Consider the following 23,799-nt stretch of genomic DNA (forward strand, 5'->3'; position numbering starts at 1 on the left):
TGGTAGTCATACGAGGTTTGCCTTGATATTGAGAGTGCTGTGGGAGCTGTTCCTCAGACATGGGAAGGATGTAAATTTCGGGACACATCATCAGTAGTGTACCTTTGAATCACAGGGTCTTTCAGCCTTCAACACTAGACACCTTCATCAAAGGTGACCAGCTACAGGGTGATCAAACCTGAGATTGTGTCCCATGCCAAGTCATGAAAATTGCCTGGTTTTAAATAGTGCAGCCCACAGGACCATGCAGGGCAGGGACATCCTTTTCCTGAGCCAAGGCTAGAAATGACCGCATACCTTGTTCACCCTCCTCCTGTAGAGTTGTGACCTAGGTTCTCAAGTGAGGTGTGGGGATTAATATGTGGGTTCTGTTGCTGTTCTTTGAGCCCAACAAGGGTCCTTCTGCTTGACCCATATCCACTGCCTGCTTCTTTTGGTTGCTTCAGAGAGTGATCTGATTGTCTGTCACAGAGCCAGTCCATGTACGCCAAGGTGTCTCAACAGCCTTATGGTGGAAGAAGCCACAAAGCATCTGCATCCCAGTTCAACCGGATAGACTTTCGCATCCCATCCTCGTTGTGGAGCATCTGCTACCAGTTCTGTGTAGCACAGTTTCTTGCACTCATAGGCCTCTTCAGTTGTACTCTCTCATGGAACTGTGAGCTCGCTCTCTGATGTAAACAGAATTCAGTGAAGGGCATACAGTACCAAGTCAGGCCTAAGGTGGTGGCTACAATCTCAGGTTGAAAGATTATTTCCTGGCCAATATCAACTAGCATCTTCCAATCCCAGGCCATGGTTAGCTGCCCAGCTTCTGGTTTGGTAGGGGGATGGGCAGATTCGTGGTGGTTGGTGGTGTGATGGAATTGGTTGCTCTCAGTGGCAAAGAGTTGGTGGTATTCCACTTGCTCTCATGAGCTGTTGCCATACTCTTGAGGACCTGGTTGTGCATTTAAGTGTAGGGGCCTTGTGTGAAGCTGGTCTTACAACTGGTCAGGATGTGTTTGAGGGCGCAGGTTGGGTCCTCTTCATACCATCCATACCACTGGTGGAGGTTTCTTGGAGATGGGAGAATATAATAGACAGCTCTTATGATAAAGCTGATGTTGCTTGCCTCCTTTTCCTAGAGCTCCCTCCAGCTGAGCATTCTCCTCTCCAGGCCTTCCCACCTCATCTATTGTCCCTGCTTGACAAGAGACAGACTTTGTGCTTATTTCAGCCTCCTCCTGACAGCGTACCTTCACTACCAAAATTTTCCTACTTTTTGATATTGAGGCCTTACGGCAAGTTGGTTTACTTGCTACAAGACCAAAACATACTCTTTTTAGCTGGACATGCCCCACAATGTCATTGTGCCTCAGGGGTGACGTAGCTTGCTGCACCACATTGGATGGTGTCCATTTCTGTCAGGTTTACAGGGGTGGTGCAGCATTGCTGGTGATGTGATGAAAAATGAAAAATACCTCCGTTGGAAGCCTTAAGGACAAGTTGGAACATGTCCAGCTGTTAAACAATTTCTCAGATACTCACTCTACTGAAAGCCATCAAAAGCCACCTGGTTTTTACAAATGGTTATCAACACGGAGGTGTTTTTCCTGTGGCGCCGGGCCATGAGCGGCTGCCTGCCGATGCGCCAATCTGTCCGCACATCTTTCATTACAAAATCTCCTTTAACAGTGGAATGTCCGGATAAAATGCTGATCCCGAGCTCTTCTGAAACTTCTCTGTTCTCTCACGACGTCCTGGGTCAACAGAGGCTTAAATTTGGAGGTTTTCAGCTCGAAACAGGCTGACGACGGCGCCTCAGAGCGCGGCGCAACGTCCCGCTCCATGGGAAGTCATAAAAGCGACAGTAACACTCCATAATCTCTCATCAGCCGTTAAAATTTTCACTGAAAACCAGCTGAATTTCTCGAATGGTGTCCACTTCGATGTGTCTCACAGGTTCTGAAAAAAATTTGATAAAGCAAAGCCCCAGTCTCTCAGGAAGAAGTCAGACAAAGGAATTCCGACGAGGGGGGTGGACCACTCCTCACTCAAAGCCTGCCCACAGGCGAATGACGTAACCGACAGGCGTGAAAAAACTCTTGCATGCCCACGAGGGTTCAAGATTGGCTGATGTAATCGCACGTGATTCAAATCCATATAGTTTTTGAAAAAAATAAAAAGGTACGTTATTTTTCTCGCAGACCTCGTATATATATATATATATATATATATATATATATATATATATATATATATATATATATATATATATATAATTATTTATTATCATATTATTATTTATTATTACATATTATTCTTTTGAACTGATTAATGCATATTGTACTTTCCCAGCACGGCATGATTTGGACTTGGGGTGAAATAGTCAGAAAACAATCATCAAAAAATAAAAGCTTTTGACAGAGTCAACCATTTTCTTTCCATCCTCACATCAGGGGAACCTCAAAAAATATAGTTATTCTTTCACAAAAGCTAATTTTCACATCATAGCTTTTTAAAGAGAGGCTAATGAGCATGAATATTGCAGTGCATGCCACCGTGCACTAAGCTGTTGTTGAGTCATCAGCTCGGTCGTGTGTATTGTCAAATCACATAAGTACATTTAGGGTAATGACAACTGGTTTTGCTTAAAAACGAGGATTGTAAGAGTAATTATAGTTCTTTTTGAACTTCAGAACACTCAGATTTTTTTTCCTAATTTTGCACAATTGTCCAGAACAGATGATCAAAATCACCTTCATATCACCCCTGATACAAATGACGGCACAAATTAAACAGGAAACTGAATTTTATGCAAAATGGTCATTTTTATATTACCATCCGAGAGGAAAGAACACAAGGGGAAAGTTTTCCCTTCCCATGTTTTCCAGTGAAATGAAGGGTAAAGCAATTTCCTATATGTGCAATTCTACGGCAACTGAATTACAATTTGAGCTAATCTGTCATGGTTAGATGCAGTATGTCCAGATTTTGCGGCTGTTGTAATTCCGTTACCGTAGAATTGCCCATATCTACTAAATATTTCTTAGCTTATCAAAACATATTCCTAAATCGGGGGAAGAAAGAGTTTGTTTCATGTGCTTCACTTCTGCTCCAAATTGTGTCTAATTACCAAACTGATTTGCACACTCAACCACCTAACTGCCTGGAAAATCTAAAGTAGCGATTCTTGTTTGAAAGAGTCATAATGTAGGTGCACCGATAATTTGTCATCAAGGTGCAAATTCATCACTGAGACAAATGCAGAAGGATACAGGTAACACCCAGCGGCAACCGTTGGTACTGAAAAATGAAGCAAATGTGAAAATGTGTATGTGTGTGTGTGTGTGTGTGTGGGGGGGGTGTCATGCGGTTCCTTGAACAGCTACGTCAGGCTGTATCTAGAAACTGGTCGTTCCCCAAGGCCCCTGGTACAAAAACCAGTGTTTTAGTCTGTATATCTAGTTACCCTGTTCATGACAACTGTCTTATTTTTAAATAGCTCATCAGATCAAGGATATTTTAAGCCATAATGTTACAAGTACGAGTCGCTTTGAGTGACAGAAGTACACCACTGAGAGGAGTCTACACTCCAGTTCCCCGCTAGCAGAGGCAGCTAGCAGCAGTAGCAGCTAGCAGAGGTAGCTAGCTGCTGTAGACCACATTTATCCTTTCTGAACATTTTCTTAATACGAGACACGTATATGAGACAATATGCATTGCTTTGCAAGTTAACTTTCCAAAATGTGCTCTAGCAATCTGCTGTGCTAAATTTTTCACGTGTTGGTTAGCTCTGTTAGCAGGTATCGGTAGTGTGATGACATTAGGTCCACTATTACTGAGGCAAGGTCATACTTTGCTCGTTAGGAAATCTACCCCACACCAAAGTTAGCCTGTTAGCCTTAGCGTGTATGAGAACTTCACAATATTGGGGTGTGCCCACGCTACACCTCTTTACCCATTTATGGGTTTGTCAGGAGTTAGACGAAGTTAACCCTTCGAGCCCTAAGGGTATTTTCTTCAAGAGAAATTCCCTATTTTAAGGTACTTTCATTGAGTATAATGCAGTTGTGTTGCATATCACAATGTTCAGAACAATCTCAGCTTTCTGAATGTGAGAAATATACTAGTCTCAAATACTGTGGGAACATATAACCTCTTAATCGATACAAGATGAATCACTGACCAGGATGCAGGAGAGCATCTTTGGGGCTCTGAGGATTAAGCACAAGCAAGATGGTGACATCCAGAGCCACTCCATTTGAGCTACAAAGCCACTCTTCAGAAAACGTATGGGTGACATCATGGAGAGTTTGTCCAGCATATTTACAGTCTACGGTTAATACACACAAGGCACCAAAGATCAATTGCAGCGGCCTCGTTAGCTTCCTTGCTTAATAATTCAAACCCGACCCAATAGCAGACACACGTGCAGCGCAGACCTTGGTGTTAGTGTGAGATGGATATTAAGTGAATATCTGCAGTGGATATTTTTGAGAGATTGTGAGAAGTCGCGCATAACGGGCGGATGAGCTTTAACAATAGACGGCGCTTTAGATCACAGACAGACAGCACGGAAACTCATTCAGACTCCAGTGAATTCCTGCCCCTCCTGCTCTCCTGAGGTGGAGGAAGGAGCTAAAACAATCTTTAAACCGCGACATCAGCAGGGAGATGCCGAGATAAAAAGATAGGGAGGGAAGAATGGGCAGCTGAGGTGGGGTGGGGTGGATGAGAGCCTGAGCGATAGAGGGACAGAGGGAAGGAGCGGGAGACAACCAGACAACAAGACAACAAGATTAAGAGAGTGATCAGGGGAAAAAGGCTCACATCAGGGAAATGTGGGATAGAGAGAGAAAGAGAGAGAGAGAGAGAGAGAGAGAGAGAGAGAGAGAGAGAGAGAGAGAGAGAGAGAGAGAGAAAATGAAAAAAGAAGAAGAAAGAGGAACAAGATGGATTGTATGAAGGGGAAACAGACAAAGGGCAGTTCAGACCGCCTGGTCCAATGGCCAATTGTATTAAAAACAGCAGTGGCGTTGTGCCAAACTGGCGGACAGCAAGTAGAGGAGAGCAGACGCAGTCAAACAGTTGCCTCAATATCCGGTTGACCCCCGGGGGTAATTTATGCAAGATGCAGAGCTGCCACTCTGTGAACTAATATCTTCAAAACCCACAATGATTCATTTATCACAATCCAAAAGAACTTGGCTTTAGGTGTCTGGAATTAATCTTTTTTTTTTGGGGGGGGGGGGGGGGTACAATCTGGAACGTAGTCATTGCGTGTGTTGGCAGAAAATATCAGACTGCAGCAGAGAGACGCTTATCCATCTGGTGCAGTGCTCTCCTGTGTTTGTGGTATTTTGCAGTTCAGTTTTCACACGAGCCCGAATGTACACAGCGCTGCGGAAAAAAACAAAGTTTGTGCCCCTCAAACTTTTAGTCATTTCATTTTTTATGACATCGACTTTTAAAAACGCAGACTTCTTTATATTAAAATTTCGAAAATTCTGCCCTTTGGACTTTGAAAATAAATCTCGACGACATGACATGAATTGAGCAAAATGATGCCGCACTCGGCTGTTGCAGGAAGCTTCTGCCAGTCAGGATCTTACTCTCTCGCCTTTCTCTTTCTTCTCCTTCTCTGTGTTGTTTTTCGAAGACTTCCACTCCCGTGTTGATCATTGTTCGCCAGCTGGCGCAGCCACTCATGTGTTCTTCCCAGGTCTTCCAAGGGATGGAGCAGTTCTTGAGGTTGTGTTTGAGGAGGTCCTTGTATTCTGTCTTCTGCCCTCCTCTGGACTGGTTTCCTTCACTCAGCTGGGAGCAGAAGATCTTCTTGGGAAGTCGGCTGTCATCCATCCTAACAATGTAACCCACCCACATCAAGCTGGTTCTTGGTGATGATGCGCTTGATGCTCTGGAACTTGGGTTTAACCAGGATGCTGATGTTGGTACGGTAGTCTTCCCACTGGATGGAAAGGATACCCTCAACCAGCATTGGTGGAATCTCTCAAGGGTCTTCGGATGGCAGGTGGTCCAGGTCTCAGATCCGTGCAGTAGGGTTGTCATGACAGCAACTTTGGAGACGAGGATTTTCATCCCGTGTTGAAGGTCTCTGTTGTTGAAAACACGGGTGTGAAGCCAACCAAAGGCAGTTCCTGCATCCTTGAGTCAATGTTTGATGACACGTGGCTGACCAGGTATGGAATGTGGGTCACATTCTCCAGAACCTGTCCATGTAGTTTCACAGGAGGAAGCTTTGCATTGACCATGTTGGGTGTACGCTGATACAGGATCTGAAGACCAAGCTTGGTGTAGGCTTCATCAAAGGTTTCAAGGATTTTCTGACTACCTTCTTCCATAAAGGACAACACAACTAAATCACCACTTTAATCACCACTGAAAAATCAAGGGTTGGCTACATGAATAGTTCCAAGTCACTGAATATGTCTTGGACTTCATTTACAAGAAACACAACCAGATTACATGACAAATGTGTCTGGAGGAAGTAGCTCTCAAAAACTGAGTTGCTGAGCCAAGAATGAAACTAGTGAGGAAAGCCACCAAGACAGCCATTACAACTCTGACTGTGTTTGGGCTTTTGTAGCTGTTAAAGGAACTGTGCATAGTTGTGTCTGTTGCACAGACAGTCACAATTGCATAGTGGAATGGATCCTAATATGCTTCCCATATGATAAAACAGATCAAATTGAGGCTAAAGTGTCCCATGTGCCTTCTTGCAAACTGTAGCTGAAATTTTCCATCCTTTCTAAGAAAAACGTTCTCTGTTCAACCCCACCACAACGTTGTATATCTCGTGATGTAACAGATAACATTTGCACTGTGCCCAGTCTCTCCATTCAGAATGACAAAGGCTTACTTCAAAGTTGTCTGGCTGTCTAGGTGGCTTCCCTCACTTGTTCTCTGATTGTAAAGTCACTTAGTTTGTGAGACTGCTAACTCCAGACAGATTTACCACAGAGCATCATATTTTTCATCCCACTGGTTTAAAGAAGCCCAAGAATGCTGTAGCCCACTTTGGATCAGATAAACAAATAATAACATTGAATTTAAATCCCACTGGCTTTGTTTTGATACTTATTACATTTTTAAAACAATCAGAACTTTTTCCAAGGCCTACCTGCAGGAAGCTGCAGGCCACACATTGGGAATCGTGGTAGCTGCGATTTCTTTGCACCGTGAGTTTAAAGGTCATAATTTTACAAATGTTTATTTATTGAGGGGGAATTTTAGGGTTCAGAAGGTCACAACTCTTTTCACATCACTCCTCCATTCCAATCTTGTACATGAAACCTGAGAAGTTTCGGGGCTCTTACGTTTGCAGAATGGCTGTCTGCCTGACCAGGTGCCGTTGGGGAAGCAGATTCTCTCCGCCGAGCCGTACAGCGTGTGTCCCACTGCACAGGTGAAGCGCACCTTGCTGCGTACTTTAAAATTGCCAGCCTCCCTGCTGGCGTGAGCAGGTGTCCCTGGATCCCCACAGGTGGCCGCCGAGTCACCTGCAAGGCAAGATAAGCACACATGGAGCAGTGAGAAGCGAAAACCAGAGATGACATCCTTTTTAAGCTGTCTATGTGCTTGCACATGGGTCCTTTTACCAAGGCACGGCCCGTGGCTAGCAATGTGGTGTTTCTGTCTGTCCAGAAAAGAGACAGAATGTAGGACTTGCATCCAAACCTCTTCCTTTTAAGTGTGTAGGAAGCAGCATTAAAACACACAATGCACCAATGAGCAGTTGTCACCGGGCCAACCTCCTGGAGGACCAGCACGTCTCACCACTTTGACACCAAGAGCATTCTGTCCATGAAAGCAGTGGGGCCAACATTAAAAGTCATCCAGCTGTGGTTATGAAAACTGATGACGGCAGATTGACCTCTGAAGCTAAATGTCTTTTCATTATCCTGAATGATCACTCCTGTAGCTTTCCTGCAGAACATTCAGTAGTTTCAGGGTGTTGGTACCACCTGCCTTGCATCTGTAATAATTAATATTAAGAGACTCATTTATGTGTAGGATGGGACTGTGACTAGTGGGTTTGTGACCGGAGGGTCTGTGGTCCAGTGCTGCCATGCAAGAAGCCTTTTGGTGTCCTTTGACCTCCACATTAGATATTATGAGGACTGCTTTCTTCCACCTGCAAAATATAGTGAAGATTCGTCCCATCCTGTCTATGACTGATGCTGAGACCCTGATTCATGCTTTTGTTCTTCTAGATTGGACTGCTGTAATGTTCTATTTTCTGGTTTACCGCCGTCCAGCATTAGGGCTCTCCAACTGGTTCAAATGCTGCTGCCAGACTTTTGACAGGAAGCAGAAAGTTTGACCACATTACACCCATTTTGGCATCCCTTCATTGGCTTCCTGTCCAGTGAGATCAGATTTTAAGGTTCTGCTACTCGTCTATAAAACTGTTCACGGACTGGCACCTTCCTACCTAGCTGACCTAATTAAACCTTACGTACCGGCCCAGGCTTTGTGTTCTCAGAATGAGAATGAAAAATGATCAGAGGTTAAAGTCCCTCATCACAGCATGATTACCGTTTGATAGCCATTAGCTTAAAACTTTAAATTGATGCATGGTAATCACAGTAGCATGTAAGAGCTGATTTTCTTTACTCAGTTCATGATTCTCAAGCAGACTGCAGGAACCGTAACAAGATAAAAAATATATATATATATTTTTTTTTTCATGTGATGTTGGCAAAATGGTGGTTTAGTGGTTAGCACTGTTACCTCCCAGCAAGAAGGTCATGGGATCGATTCCCATCTGTACGATACGATACACTTTATTGTCCCTTCCGGGAAATTTGTCTTAGACTCCAAGAGCTGCACAAGTAAAAAGTAAAACTGCCATGACATAATTACATAACTCATACAAATTACATAACTTAATACACACATCAATCATACATATTGCACATCCCTAATACACATATCCAAATTACACATGCCCGTATTACACAGTGGTCTCCCATAATAATTCATGCATATTGCACATATCCCTAAAAACACATACCCCTATTGCACAGCCATCTCCCACATACGGTTAAGGAAAATACTAACAGTGAATAAATAACACTAAAATAACAATGCCACCATGTCATTAACGCACAATCCTACTACCTATCCCAGGAACCATATTTAAGACTCTAATTGATGTGGGCACAAATGAGTTTTTAAAGCAATTCAATTTGCACTGAGGGACTCTGTATCGCCTGCCAGACGGTTGGAGTTCATACTCAGGATAGAGGATGTGGGAAGGATCTGACAAAGCTCACTGCGCTCCTTTGAGAACAGACTGTTCATACATGGACTGCAGGGAAGAGTTTCCCGTCCTCCCACTTTCATAGCAGTCTTCATCAGACAAGCAAGCCTAGATTTTAACTGGACAGAGAGATTACCGTACCAAGATGACATCCCATACCGGATAATGCTTTCCAAAACAGCCTGATAAAACAAAAACAAGATTTTCTGCTCAACCCCAAACGCCCTAAGTCTGCGCAGAAAATATAACCTCTGCTGTAAACGAGAGCATAAGTTATTGACATGCGTTTCCCAGCTGCACCTAGATACCTGTAAAAGCTGACCTGATTGACTTCTTCATCATAGATTACCAGAGGGGTATGATCACCAATAGAACGAGGGTCAATTATCATCTCCTTAGTTTTCTTTACATTATAGTAAGAAAGTTAACCAAAAAACAGAAACAAACCGGCAGCCAGGCCCCCCCAGCCATATAACATCTCTGGCATAAAACCTGTGCCAATTCAACATGCAGATCCACCTCGGATTTGCTGTGGTGACCCCGAGTGCAAAACAAGGGAGCAACCGAAGGGACTTACTTTACTCTGTATGGTTGGGTTGGGTAGTTTTACACCGTATGCCCTTCCTGATGAAACCCTAGTCATTCATCCGGGCTTGGGTCCAGCATTCAGAGTGTACTGGCTGCACACCCCATGTGGCTGAATTTATATACAATATACAAAATATACAAGTCATAAGAACTAATCTTATTCTCTATAAAGCAAGGATTCTAAACATGACTAAATTACCCAAACATCAGAAAAATTAAGTGACTGAGACATATTTTAAATACCATTATTACATTCATACATGCAGTATGTTGCCCTGGGAATCTTATCATGCATATTTCCATTTATTGCTCATTTAGTGATTAATCAAAACAGGTGGGTGAAGCTAATCAAGAGCTGGGAGATGTCATCTCTTGATGAACACCTGCTAGTTAATAGCTAATCAGGTATGTGTAGCGCACAGGAATAGGAAATACAAAGTGCAGCTGGTACTCAGAATGAGGGTTCAGAACCACTGATTTATACAACTTTGCTACTTTTACCTGACTTTCTAGTTTTTGGATTATTATCTTAGATGTACATTTGATGTATTAGATAAATTGTGTGTATTGTGTCACCATACTGGATTTCAAACATCGTATCCTTGATGTTTTATCGCTACAGTTTGAATGTATTATTATTATTATTATTATTAGAATAGAATTCTATTCTATTATTATTAATCATTATTATTATAATATCACTAGTGTTGTTCTTGTGTATTACTGTTGTTCTGATTATATAATTCATCAATACCATATATAACATTATTTACCTGTGTTGTATTGTTCCTAGGTTTGGATAAACCTAGGCAGGGCCCCTCTAAAATCCAGTGAGTGAATGACAAATAGAGTCCATCCTCTCCAGTTTGCCAACACAACAACTAAATGATAAATATCATCATTTTATAGCTCACAAAATAAAAAGAATTATAATGAGCACAACCACTTTCACATCTGTTTTTTTCATGTGGCCAGTCAATCTGAAAAAACAACAACAACAACAACAAAAAAACAACTTTGGTTGCTGATGTAAACCAGTATCCCATAGATGTGAATCCCACCTGTTGGGTGGTTAGCGATTGCTGGTTTGATGATGGATTAGGAGCAGGCGTAGTTGTTAGTGAGAAAGACAATCAACACCTTCATAAAATACTTGTAGAATAAATGAGATAACTAAAGTGCTATGTTGTGATTGTTTCACAGTGGTTATGTAGTAAAACTCAGATAACACGGCCATACCTCCACACAACCATCGAGAGAGGATTTTGTCTGAATTTAGGTGTGGAAGAAAATAGAGTGAGGAGATTGTCAAGCGATTTGTGCTGTGAATTGCATAAATGGAGAGAGAGAGAAAACCATTTCTGCACAGAAATGTACAAAATTAGAGAAATAAACCATTAATTTCTGATTGATTAGCCGCTGAATATCTTCCTTCTCTGTCTCTCTCACGTGTTTGCTGGCCCCAAGGTCACAGCTGCTTGCATTATTGTCGTAATAGTCCAACTTTAATGCAGCAACCCAAGACATATTGATAATAAGACTGGACAGGATCCATGCAGGCATGAATTGTAGAGTAAATTGAAAAATTTTCCTTGTTTTATTCAATTTGTTTTTTGATAACAGGAAGAAACCTTGAGCAGACCAGACACAGTGGGGTGACCATCTGCTCCCCATAGTGACAAGTAAAACAAAGACAGATTTGTCAGAACATGCACTAATAGAAATGTTGCAGTTCGGTAACCACGTCCAGTCCTGTGTTTACAAGATGGCCAAAGTGACAACCCAGCTGGGAAGACAAGAGTCGCAGCAAAAGAGACTGCACGAGTAAATCAGTGATTCCATCAATACCAGACCACTCACTGGATTTGCACATTCTCCAGTCACTCACCTCAACCCTGATGCGTCTCAATCCCCTCCTCAAAATGCCTCATCCGTGTGACCAGTGTGGCAAGATGTCCCTTTGGTCTCAGTTTTATCCCACTACTTTTACTCTAAATTTTCTGAAATGGCCTTTTCTGTGTGGTTCATGCAACTTGGCTTCTGTAAAAGTGTAATTTTCATATAAAGGAGTAAAACCCCTGCATGCGAAAAGCAAGAATAAAGAACCCCCTTACTTTTGCCACTGAAGAGAGACGTGTCACGGCACCGCCAGGAATCGTGCAGGGGTATTTGTCTCAAACAGCTGTATGAAAGAGGGGACGTTTAATTGTGATGATAATGGAAAAGAACAGCTGACTTGTTTGTGTAGTTTGTGTGTTTAAAACGTGTATGTACATCTGTGGCTGCTGTAAGTGTGTGCTTTTGTTGCCATGTTGGAAATAATTGTAAGCTCATTTTGAATTTGGACAACTAAAGTGCACTGGGGGATGTGTGCAGGGGAGAAGCTTGAATTAAACGTGACATGTGTCTTCAAACAGGCCGTTAGCTGGAACAGTCTGGCAAAAATAAAAGACAGCTGACAAAATATTCAGTCTGTGTCAAGTCAAAACATCTCAACAGGATCAAGATGAATGTGATCGAGATCCAGACGGAAAAAGTGTCCGAAGTGGTTTGGATTTCTGTGCTGTAATAACCTGAGTTTACAGGAAGCTGGTCAGGGATTCGATTTCGCATTAGCAAGTTTCCCTTGTAACTGTCAGAGCAACAATACTGACACTGCAGATTGAGGACTGACTCTGAACACAGCTGTTTCATGTACATATGTCTAACATTCAGTATTGTATTATTCAGTCACCTTATTTAAAGTACTCACAGCGATACATGTACTTTGCCCATCTGAAATCTATGCCATGCATACGTTACATGCAAATACCCACATAGAAACAAAGGGCAGTGCAAAAAAATGTTTGTTACACATGAGCATGGCATTAGTGCACACATGGGTGTTGTTTGTGTGTGTCTCTGTGTTTGCCCATCCTTCTTTGTGTGAAAAATATGAAGAGTTTGAATGGATTTGAACCAAATGACAGCAGATAACTGAGGGTTAGTCATAGTCAAAATGATCTGATCTGGATAAAATGGTTAAAAGACAAGGTCACAGACCATGGTCAAAATTTTGGTCTCTATTTCAAGGAATTTGTTACATATATGCTGCTGGGTACTATTAAACACAAACATGAAGTCATATGAAACATTGCTCACACGGCTGTCAGCTTCGGTGAGCTTGTGAGGTTCAAAAACATTTAAAATGGCTATTTTGAAGAATTGGAGTTACGACAAAACGCTAATCTTCTTTATCTTTCAGCAGTTCCCGTTAGGGGTGACCACCAGCAGATCAATTGTTTCCAATCTAAACCCTGTCCTCTGAATCCTCCTCTGTCAAACCAACCACGTGCATGTCCTCCCTCATCCACTTCTTCCTTACTAATCTCTTGTATTCTTGACTTACTCTCACCATATATATCCAGCTTTTTTCTCTCGCTCATTTTCTTCATTCATCCACTCCTCAAAATATCCCTCCACCTTCTCAACACACACTCCTCACTTGTCAGCACATTACCATGTGGATCTTTACCACCCTAACCTGCTGCACATCCTTTCCAGCTCTGTCCCTTTGTCTGGCCAATCGGTACAAGTCCTTTTTCTCCTTCCTTACTATTCAAACTTCTTGTACAGCTCGGCAATATGCCTTTTCCTTCGCTTTTGCCCACTTCTCTTTTCGCCTTACACCACCGCATCTCCTTGTACTGCTGTCTACTTTCTAACATCTCTCCGACTATCCCAAAACTTTTTCGTCCAACCCTTTCTCATTATGCTTTCTGGACCTCTTCATTCCACCCCCAAGTCTCCTTGTCTTCCTTTCCACTGTCCCAGATGTCACAACCCTGTACTATCCTAGCTGTCTCCCTCACCACATCTGCAGTGACTTTCCAGTTGTCCAAAACCGCTTCCCCTTCATCCAGTGCTTCTCTCAACTGCTCAATAAATTTCACACAAGTCTTCCACCTTCAGCGTCCACCATCTGATTCCTTTGTTGAGCTTTCACTCTCCTCTTCTTCTTTACCTCTGAAGTCATCCTACAAACAACCATCCTATGCTGTCTAACGGCACTCTCTCCTGCCACCATCTTACAGTCTCTGATTTCTTTTAGCTTGCATCTCCTATAAAGAATGTATTCCACCTGGGTGCACCTTAGTGTCCTCCACTCTTATGTCATCCTGTACTCCTCGCTTTTCTTAAAGTAGGTATTTACCACAGCCATTTCCATCCTTTTTGCAAAATCACTACCATCTGTCCTTCCACATTCCTATCCTTGATACCATATCTACTCATTACTTCCTCAGCACCTCTGTTCCCTTCACCAACATGCCCACTGAATTCTCCTCCTATCACCACTCTTTCATTCTTGGGCACACTCTCCACCACCTCATCTACTCACTCCAGAAATCTTCTTTCTCCATCTCACAACCTACCAGTGGGGCATATGCACTGATAATATTATTCATCACCCCTTTAATTTCCAACTTCACACTCATCACCCTCTCAGAAACGCACTTAACCTCCAACACACTTTTACATACTCTTCCTTTAAATGACCTCAACACCATTTCTCTTCTTATCCTCACCATGATACAACATCGATGCTCCTGCTCTTACGTCCGTCCCACTTGGTCTCTTGCACACACAATATGTCTCCCTTTCTCCATATGGAGTCAAATATGATAACATTCTATTGCCCATATGACTGGTGACCTTGAAAGATCAAACCCATGTTCATAATTGCTTAAATGTAACTATTTGGAGCCAATATGGAATTAAACATGGTGGAAGAGTGTGTGTCAGTCAAGGATAAAGTGGTTTAAGTTTGGACAGAACTAACTAAATGCTACAGCCAATCAGCACATGTAGCTGTAGAGAAGGTGGCTCTGTCAGATGGACTAACTGGACTAACAATATATAGACTAAATTACGCTGACTTAGGGAGAATCAGATGGAGACTATCACTTGTCAGTTATGACATTATGGCCATGAGCATGATGCAGCAGACAGGTGCACACCCCAATGGCTGCACAAGGCCAAGGGGAACATCATCTGGCTACAGCAGACAGGTGGTTGCTTTTGAGAGGTGGAGGTGGACCATTTGTCATCCAAGACCCAAGATGATTCCATTCCAATGGGATGGATGCGGCAATGTGTGGCACAGAGCATGCTCCCATCCAGGGGAAGTCAGAGACTCTCATTAACTTTATGCTGTGGTATCTGAGGATAAGCAGAGCCTGATGTGTCTCAGGGCCTGTCATCAAGGCCACACAAAACCAAATATTAAGGTGTCAGTTAATCACAAAAATACAGTTGTGCTCAAAATTTTACATACCAAGGCAGAATTTTTGCTTTTTTGGCCATTTTTAAGAGAATATGAATGACAACACAAAAACTTTTTCTTCACTCATGGTTAGTGGTTGTGTGAAGCCATTTATTGTCAAACAGCCGTGTTTCCTCTTTTTAAATCAAAATGACAAGAGAACTACCCAAATGAACCTGATCAAAAGTTTACATACCCTGTTCTTAATACTGTGTATTGCCCCCTTAACATCAATGACAGCTTGGAGTCTTTTGTGGTAGTTGTGGACGAGGCTCTCTGATGGTAAACCTGCCACTGAATATGTTTCAGACTTTATGTACATCAATTACAAAGAAATACAAACAGTATGGCACTCTATGGTAAATCTGCATGGAGTAGACAGTTCTCAAAACTGAGTGACTGTGCAAGAAGTAGAAGAGTGAGGAAAGCCACCAAGACACCCAGACAACCCAGAAGAAGTTATATGCTAAGGTGGCTGTGATTGGATTGATGCATAGTGCAAGCTTTGCAGAACAGAGGTATGTAAACTTTTGATCAGGTTCATTGGGGGTAGTTCCCTTGTCATTTTGATTTAAAAAGAGGAAACAGTTGTTTGACAATAAATGGCTTCACACAACCACTAACCTGAGTGAAGAAAAAGTTTTGTGTTGTCATTCATATTCAGTGGAAAGGCAGTTGGTCCAGATGACATTCCAGTGGAGGCCTGGAAATGTCTAGGAGAGATGGCAGTAGAGTTTCTAACCAGATTGTTTAATAAAATCTTGGAAAGTGAGAGGATGCCTGAGGAGTGGAGACGAAGTGTGCTGGTTCCTATTTTCAAGAACAAGGGTGATGTGCAGAGCTGCAGTAACTACAGAGGCATAAAGTTGATCAGCCACAGCATGAAGTTATGGGAAAGAGTAGTAGAAGCTAGGCTTAGAAAACAGGTGAAGATCTGTGAGCAGCAATATGGTTTCATGCTGAGAAAGACCACTACATATGCAATGTTTGCTCTGAGAATACTGTTGGAGAAGTACAGAGAAGGACAGAAAGAGTTACATTGTGTGTTTGTGGACTTAGAAAAAGCTTATGATAGGTGCCAAGAGAAGAGCTGTGGTATTGTATGAGGAAGTCTGGAGTGGCAGAGAAGTATGTTAGGGTAGTGCAGGACATGTACAAGAATAGTGTGACAGCGGTGAGATGCGCAGTCGGAATGACAGACTCATTCAAGGTGGAGGTGGGATTACACTAAGGATCAGCTCTGAGTCCTTTCTTGTTTGCAGTGGTTATGGACAGGCTGACGGATGAGATCAGACAGGAGTCCCATGGACTATAATGTTTGCAGATGACATTGTGATCTGTAGTGAGAGTAGAGAGCAAGTTGAGTGTAGTCTGGAGAGGTGGAGATATGCTTTGGAGAGAAGGGGAATGAAGTCAGTAGAAGCAAGACTGAGTGTGTGAATGGGAGGGAGCCCAGTGGAATAGTGCAGTTACAAGGAGTTGAAGTGGTGAAAATAGATGAGTTTAAATATTTGGGGTCAACTGTTCAAAGTAATGGAGAGTGTGGTAGAGAGGTGAAGAAGAGAGTGCAGGCAGGGTGGAGTGGGTGGAGAAAGGTGGCAGGAGTGATTTGCGACCGAAGAATATCAGCAAGAGTGAAGGGGAAAGTTTACAAGACAGTAGTGAGACCAGCTATGTTGTACGGCTTAGAGACAGTGGCACTAACAAAAAGACAGGAGGCGGAGCTGGAGGTGGCAGAGCTGAAGATGTGGAGATTCTCTTTGGGAGTAACAAGAATGGACAAGATTAGGAATGAACATATCAGAGGGACAGCTCAGGTGGGACGGTTTGGAGACAAAGTCAGAGAGGTGAGATTGAGATGGTTTGGACATGTGCAGAGGAGGGACCCAGGGTATATAGGGAGAAGGATGCTGAGGATGGAGCCACCAGGCAGGAGGAGAAGAGGGAGGACAAAGAGGAGGTTTATGGATGTGTTGAAGGAGGACATGCAGGTGGTTGGTGAGACAGAGGAAGATACAGAGGACAGGGTGAGATGGAAACGATTGATCTGCTGTGGCAATCCCTAACGGTAACAGCTGAAAGACAAAGAAGAAGAATTCATATTCTCTTAAAAATGGCCCAAAAAAAAAAAAGCAAAAATTCTGCCAGGGTATGTAAACGTTTGAGCACAACTGTATGATTTGTATCAAATGGCGTCAAACATGTAAGACAGGGTTGTTACCAATTCTTGTTCACGGTGTGTTTATTCCAATTTGTTACCCATATTAGGAAAACTAGGTTTCTTGTTCATCGACGTTTAAGAAATCAAATTGCAGCAGAAAACTGACAGGAATCGAATTACTCGAGTCCATAAAAATGCTCTTATTGCCACTTTTCCCCAAATCCTGTATTTAATCTTCACCACAGTCCAAAGCAAAGCAGCTCTCGGCACTCAGCAAAAATTGTGTTTGAGACCTTCCGCACAGTTGGTCGGTTAGACAGGCAAAGGGTTAGAGATTGCAGCTGGAGAACATAAGTAAAGCAGCGGGGATCAATAGAAAATAAATCAATAGACTTACAGAATGATACAAGGCAAAGAGCCTCCCTGAATCAGTGTTTACTCTTTATTTCATAAAGGCGGTAGACGGAGTCACTCCACAGTTCACAGAGCAAGTCCCTCTGCTACTTCACTGGAGCCAATTCCCTGAATCACTCCACAAATTTAATTCATCATCCAGCATCGAGTTAAAACGTTAATTTACAAGAGAACTTTTCTCTTTCCCTTGAGAATGTAGCATGGCTTTAATCTTGTAACCTACATGATCCATTACCCAAGAACTGTGAATATGATTGCCTCCTTAATGAAGGCACAGTGAGCAAATCTTGACATTTTAAGCGTCAGTGTTTCTGACCTGGCTATCACAATTTTATGTCAAGAGAAGGGATACAAGCAAATAACAAAACTAAGGTTAATAATAAGTGTGCAACAAAGCAGGAGGAACCGGGCAAAAAGGATTTTCTCGCTTCCTGTTTGTGGGATCTTATTATTCAATCCAATATTCAATGTTTCTCTCTTTGTCCCCACCTCTCTATATATCTCCCTCCAGAGAGACCCATTCATTTGACAGTGATCTCTGTGCCATTATCTTTTCTTATGATTCAATAAGCAAAAAAAAAAAAAAAGAAGAAGAGATGGGCAGCACGGAGAGGAGAACATGGTGTAATTTTGTTTGATAGTTGTCCTGGTGCAAATTGAATATAGATTGGCATACTTAATTACTGCAAGGCTCATTTGCTGAGATCCAGACAATAAAAAAGAAAGCCTGGCAGTTTTGATACTTCACAGAATGAGAAAGCTCAGGGAGATTTATGTGCTATTTAAAACAATGGCCTATTTAAGCATCACTGTTGATCGCTCAGAGAGCCTCCTTAGGTACGGGTAGGAAACCAAATCATCTCTGGGGGTTATCTGCATGATGAACTACATGTTATATTGATTGCATTTATGACAAAGCAGTTTCTGTGACTTTCTGGAACCATGCCGGGCCATATTTAATTGGCTTTTGACGGGTATCTACTAGGACAAAACTATATTCATTTTGAAGAACGTCTGGAAGGTGAAAGAGCTACACTTTGACAGTTTATAGCCTTCTCAGATGGGAATTTTTAACAGAAGAGGACAATATAGACATGACATTCATGCAGTAAAGGCAACAGTAATGACTGTCACACAGTCAACAAACAGAGCAACAAATACCTTACAGGAACAAAAGCCATTACTACAAACTACACTGAACAAAAATATAAACACTTTTGTTTTTGCTCACATTTTTCATGAGCTGAACTCAAAGATCTAAAACATTTTCTGGACACACAAAAGACCTATTCTTCTCAAATATTGTTCACAAATCTGTCTAAATCCATGTTAGTGAGCACTTCTCCTTTGCCCAGATAATCCATCCCACCTCACAGGTGTAACATATCAAGATGCTGATTAGACAGCATGATTATTGCAATGGAGATGTGTTGCACTGCGTGAGCCAAATGGTGGTCACACCAGATACTGGCTGGTTTTCTGCCCCCCACCCAAAAAAGCAAATCTGTACATTTCAGAGTGGCCTTTTATTGTGGCCAGCCCAAGGCACACCTGTGCAATAATCATGCTGTCTAATTAGCACCTTGATATGCCACACCTGTGAGGTGGGCCGGATTGTCTCGGCAAAGGAGAAGTGCTCACTAACATGGGTTTAGACAGATTTGTGAACAATACTTGAGAGAAATACTTTACTTCCCTAGTCAAGCCTGGTGCCTGTATACAGCTTGGAGACCTGGTACTATGCAGATAAAGGGTGTGCTCACAGTAGTCGTAGTCACAATGTACTGTACCCAAGCATGGTGGTCCCTCCCTTCCCACTTTTCCAGTGGCCTGCACTCACACTGCACTACATGAAAATTCAGTAAGGTATATCTTATTATTATATTCCAATTCTAAGGTGGAACTATGCCAGTATACAAAGGTATATCTAAATATCTAAAAAGGAAGAGTAAAATAGGAGAGTAGAAAAGAGTAGAGTAGAGCCATTTAGGTGCCAGGTCTTGAGAACCAGGGATGGTACATTAATAAGCTTTTTTATCCCATGGGAACTCTCCCTACCCACCCATGTTCCATAAAATGTGCTTGGGTATGCCATGGTAAGGTGTGGTTCTTGTTTAAGGACACACATAGTACCATGACTGGGAACTGAACCTTTTGACATATTGGTAGCCCAGCTTCTTATCCCACTGAGCTACCTGAACTGCAATCCATAAAAGCATAATTTAAAATGTATGATGAAAACTAGTGGTATAAAGGACCACAGATGATCCCATGTTCATTACAGTTCAGCATGCATATCAACCAAGGATTAACTGCAACAGCATGAAATGCAGAATTATTGTCACAGTCTTTTTAAAGTAACTGTAAACCTTCACTGAAATCAAAGCAGTTATGTGTCCACTAAGAGGATAAAAGCCGTCATGTGTTCACATGAATGGAGGAGCTTAAAAGCTGGTGCACGGTTGACACACGCCAGCATCCAGGCACGGAAAGAATCATTCTGTAATATCAGGAACCGAATACAGAGTGGATGCTGCATTTTCCACATGCCATGCTTGGGTGGAACGGAGGTAGAAACTTGAGGTAGATTCCCGAGGGAACTCCCACCCCCACTTTTGCAGAGTGGTGCACCACTTAGAAAGCAAAGCATTATTCGTCTTTCCTTTTAAATGAAAAATAATCTGGTCCCATGATTTAAAACTGTGATTCGATACAGTTTTATGAACCGATGCACCCCAAATGAAAACCCTTTATTTCGGAACCACTGAAATCCACAACAAGAAGAAAGAAGCTGATTTTAAAGTGTTGCTGATCTGCAGCTTTAATTCTGACTGTTTCTATGTGAATACTTGTACAGGAGCTGTTAAAAGGCTTTTATGGACGAGAGGCAAATCTTTCCAATCCATTATTTTTCATGTTAATATCTTTCAAACTCATTAATGTTAATGACGTTTTTGTTTCATATTCAGATAAATTTTAATGTGATTACATTTTCCTCTTCTGTCAGAGCAAGCTGGAATGTTGAAGCATTTTCTGTGTAAATCTCTACACTGAACCAATGCAGTGGCATCTGCAGGTAAAGTCAAACTCAAAACATTCCGAATGTGCTCAGCAATATTTAATCAACAGTTAATTCATTTACATATGTAACTCTTGAAAGGCAATGTGTTGTGTGGGCCGCTGAAGAGGAGGTACTGCTGGCCCACCACCACCAGAGGGCGCCCTGCTTGGAGTGCGGGCTCCAAGCACGAGAGGGCGCCAGACCCAGAGGAAGTGACAGCTGTCACTCATCACACCAGCTGTCACTCATCTACACCAATACTTAAGCCGGACTGCAACTCCACCTCCCCGCCGAGAAATCGACTACCGAGAGGTAACTTCTCTGCTGACTCATATCATTGAGTGGATTCTGAACTTCTGTTGCAGCCGGTATCATGTGGTGTTCGCCCTTATCTGGGGAATTGGCGTTTGGCGTGACGACGACGACTGCGCTACAGATAAGTGGTTACACAAGGAGCTGCACGAGTGTGTGATTCGGAGGTGGAGGTCCTCCTCCTGACTGTGTACAGACTATAGACCACTGAGTGTAAGGACTTACACTCATTCATCTTGTCTCTGCTTTTGCCAGCAGTACCAGGTTCGACAGCCGAAGACAGAGGTCACCTGGGGACTCGGGACTTGGCGGCTCCGGTGTTCTTCAGACCATTGGTGGTGGAGGCCGTGTGGGACGCGGCCTCTCTCTCGTCGGGGTCTTCTATCTTCGAGCCTGCCCACACGTCACTGGTGTTAATTGACTTTGCAATTTCTGTATATTTAGTTGTGTATTGTCACAACATTAAATTGTTACCTTTTGGCTTACTCATTGTCCGTTCATTTGCGCCCCCTGTTGTGGGTCCGTGCTACGACACCTTCCCAACACAATGATCTGAGTTAATCAGCTGCCTGGCTCTGGAGGTGCTCTGCAAGCTGTCCTGTATACTATATTAGAAATCTGAAATTCTCTGTACATTCATTCCCATTCAGCATTGGATGTGCTCAGAATCTCTATTTTTCTCATCTTTTTAAAGTTTCACTGAAATGGGAAAAGTTCTGGTTTTGATGCTTGAAATGTATCCATTGATTTAAAATACTTCTTTCATTTAGTTTTCAAAATACTTCTCTCCTCTCACCTTGGAAAAGGTAAAATATTTTAGGTTCATGTGCCCTCTAGGGCATACGCTCCGTTTAATCTAATTAAATGTGATATGGAAGCTCAGGTAACCTGTCCGACCACATAAAACTTGTCTCTAAATTAATCATTTGTAGTATCTCGCAGAGTACAGCTTGGAGGTGTGTGTTTGTATGCTAGTTGACAAAGTCATAATTTCCATTTTACAATGTGCTGCACTTGTGGCCAAGTGGAGTTTGTTAATATAGAGGAGCGATCCAAATGAGTGATGTGAGAAAGGTTAAGCTAATACTAACATCAAGGTGGAATCCATCTCCAAATCTGTGTTTCATCATCCAAATCTTTGTTTCATCGAAGAGCCCTAACATTTTTAAGTTCAATGCTGCTATGAATATTTGTACGAAGCTCTGTAAAAAAAAAGGGATACAACAGAACCGGCCGAATAGAAATGTGAAATAATAAAGACTTACAAGCAGAAGAAATGATTGCTAAGCTGCATAATTTCTCTCTTTGCATATGTGGCAGTTCTTTGCTGTTCTTTGTTTAATTTATGTTATTGGTAGTATTACTGAAGCAGACAGTCACCCCACTGAATCTGGTCTGCTTGAGGTATCTTCCTGTAATCAAAAGGTACTTGAGGGAGCTTTTCCTCACCATTGTTACCAATTGTCCTATTTGGTGGGGGGGGGGGGGGGTGGGGGGAGGTGGTATGACCTTACTCTTTGTGTTGTGATTTGGCATTGGATAAATAAATTTAACTGAAGTAGCAGAGATTCTGCAACCATGGTAGAAAGTGTGGCTGAACTGGAATAATTTTATTAAAAGGAAATTACTGATATAAAAGTGTGCTTGCAAACAGCCTCTCACTATTTGTACAGATACAATGTATTGAGAAAGTCTGCTAATATCACAGATTCACCAATGGTGGGAAGATATGTTTGCATGAAAGCAATGGAAAAATAAAATTCAATAAAGCTAGAGCTTTTCTTCATTAATACAACTTCCAACAACCGAGAGACTTGATTTCACATTTGGTAACATGGTTGCTATGCAACATCGGTTACCATAACAAACCTGGGATTATTGTACCCGCCCACCCAAATGGTGATAATATGCTAATCTAGTTCTTATAATTCAAGCATCATACTAGTAAAAAAAAGCAGTGGTTATGCAGCTGTGAAAGCAGATGGTTATTATCATGCAGCAGATGACTAACCTATACACAGCCTGCATCTACTTACAAAAAGGCAAATATGCCAAGAGATGATTGTACACATCAACCACAGGGGCGCACAGACAGATCTAAATGTGGAATCAAGTCATTCGTAGACCTGCCTTCACTTCAGTCCACTGTTGAAACAGCAGTTTGCCAGAGTGCGGTGTGCACCGAATCTTAAAAAGGATGACAGATGACACACTGATTGGTTTAATTGATGCTCTGTCAAAAACACACTCATGACTAATTAAGTGCCTACATACAACCCATTAGTGCTCTAACACCCAAATTTGTGCTCAGACTACATACACTGTAAACAGCAAAGTAGAGTCGGACATGCCTAAAATGCATTTGTGCTATGCTCTTTAGACATACACAGTAACTGAGGAGATGCCCACAACAAATTTCAGCACATAGTATCACACAGGCCGTGTGGGCGAGTTGCTCGGATCGCATCAGTGGCCATTGTCACTGCACAGCAGGAATTCGGCCGTGGCTGTCTGTTTGCACGACTGTACGTTTAGACTGAGATAAATGGACTTGGCCAACATTGTGGTGCTGTTGCCCTCAGTGCTCAGAGCCCTTCAATACTTTGGCATTGTGTCTGGTTGCATGTTATTTACCCAACACCAATCTGAAGAGGCTAACACACCAACACACGTGGTCCTTTAAAAGCTCA

At 42.3% G+C, this 23,799-nt stretch overlaps 1 protein-coding gene across 1 annotated transcript in view; it reads right to left on the reverse strand.

The window, feature by feature from the left end:
- The window catches only part of LOC117514727 (CUB and sushi domain-containing protein 3-like), an 885,172-nt gene that overhangs the window by 117,143 nt on the left and 744,230 nt on the right, over positions 1-23,799 (reverse strand). The gene's annotated exons all lie outside the window — the stretch shown is intronic.

This window comes from Thalassophryne amazonica, chromosome 7, assembly GCF_902500255.1.
Source record: "Thalassophryne amazonica chromosome 7, fThaAma1.1, whole genome shotgun sequence".
Lineage (NCBI taxonomy): Eukaryota > Metazoa > Chordata > Actinopteri > Batrachoidiformes > Batrachoididae > Thalassophryne > Thalassophryne amazonica.